A 1779-nucleotide genomic window follows, 5' to 3' on the forward strand; every position below is an offset into this window, starting at 1 on the left:
GCTTCATCTGAAAGCTGCCTATTCATTTCTTTTGACCATTTATCAATTGGGGAACATATTATATTCTTATAAATTTGACTCAGTTCTCTATTTATTTGAGAAATGTGAGCTTTATCAGAAGCACTAGCTATAAAGATTGTTTCCCAGCTTTCTGTTTTCCTTCCAATCTTTGTTGAATTGGTTTTGTTTGTACAAAAGCTTTTCAGTTTCACATGATAAAAATTCTCTATTCTACACGTCATAATGCTTCATACCACCTCTTTGGTAATGAAATCTTCCCCTCCCCATAAATCTAACAAATAGACTATTCCTTGTTCTTCTACTTTATTTAAGGTGTCACCCTTTATGTTAACACACTTGTTTGTGAACATTGCTCTAAAAAGCCAACTGCTCCCTGTGGACTGATTACCCAATCTATATCTTCAGGAGCTGACCACACCAAGTCACAAAATGCTTCTTTGTGAGGAATTTCCTGATTCCTTTTGATGATTCAGTTTTGATCCAGTATGTAGATGTCTAAAGAGAGACTACCATGGGTGCATAAAATCTGCTCATTTATTAAAGCTGCTACTGTAAGCATATCAAAGATTTTGGTTCAGTATCTCCAAATATCATCATTCCCATATTTTGTTTAGCACTAATCATAACAATCCATAAGCCTGTGTTATCTGTCTACTCTCATGATTTCTTTATAAGAGTGTAATGTGATTGGGCCATTTGGCCTTTAGTGAAAGAAGGTACATAAAAGTCTCCAAACTGTATTGCCCTCTGTCGACAAAATTGCCCATAAATATGTAGTTTGTATATGGAACTTGACCTCCAGTTCTGAAGAGTTCACAAAAGTGATAGAACTGTCCATGTATGTCTCCATAAAATGTGACTGTTGTAGATACTGACTGAACATTTGACTCTTCCAACAGGAGGTCACAAATATAGATAATCATTTCAAGTAGTTCTCCAGCAGATAATTGGAGAACAGCATGATCTCCACATACTTCTCCAAGTTCAGGAGCACCATTTTAGGAATAACAACCACCAGTGATGGCGGTGGTGCCAGAGAAGGCCAAAGCTGGAACTCTGTACCAGTGTCACCCTTTATGTCTAAATAATGGACCTATTTTGTCCTTATTTTGGTAAGGTGCAATGAATATCTTTGCACATGAAGATGTTGTGAGATGCTGGTAGCTACCTAGTTTGTATCCTATTATTTTCCAATTTCCCAGTAGCTCTGTAAAACAGTGAGTTCTTATCTCAAAAACCATAATATTTCAAACACTAGGCTTATGAAACAATAGGTTGTTATGGGCATTGACTATTATGTCTTGTGTACTTAATCTATTCCGTTGATCCATCATTCTATTTCTTAACCAGTACCAGATAGTTTTGATGATTACTACTTTATAATACAGTGTGAGATCAGGTATTGCTAGGCTACCTTACTTTGTATTTTTTTTTATTGATTCCCTAGATATTCTTGACCTTCTGTTATTTCAGATGAATTTTGTTATTATTTTTTTCTATCTCTATCAAGTAATTTTTTTGGTAGTTTTATTACTACAATGCTGCATAAGTAAATTAGTTTAGGCAAAATTGTCATTTTTATTGAATTGGCTCCGCCTATCCACAAGCAATTGATATTTTCCAATTGTTTAGATCTCATGTTATTTGTGTTGAAAAATTTTAGCAATTGTGTTCATATAGTTCCTGGGTTTGTCTTGGCAGGCAGACTTCTAAGTATTTTATATTGTTCACAGGTATTTTTGATGAAATTTTTCTTCC

General features: G+C 34.6%; 1 pseudogene; it reads right to left on the bottom strand.

The window, feature by feature from the left end:
- Positions 1–248: 248 nt before the first annotated feature.
- On the bottom strand, positions 249–1436 carry LOC138176218 (serine/threonine-protein phosphatase 6 catalytic subunit pseudogene; annotated as a pseudogene).
- Between the last annotated feature and the right edge of the window lie 343 nt (positions 1437–1779).

Source organism: Petaurus breviceps, unplaced genomic scaffold (assembly GCF_028583685.1).
Source record: "Petaurus breviceps papuanus isolate PSGF00001 unplaced genomic scaffold, PetGlider_PUasm1.0 84, whole genome shotgun sequence".
NCBI classification, from domain to species: domain Eukaryota; kingdom Metazoa; phylum Chordata; class Mammalia; order Diprotodontia; family Petauridae; genus Petaurus; species Petaurus breviceps.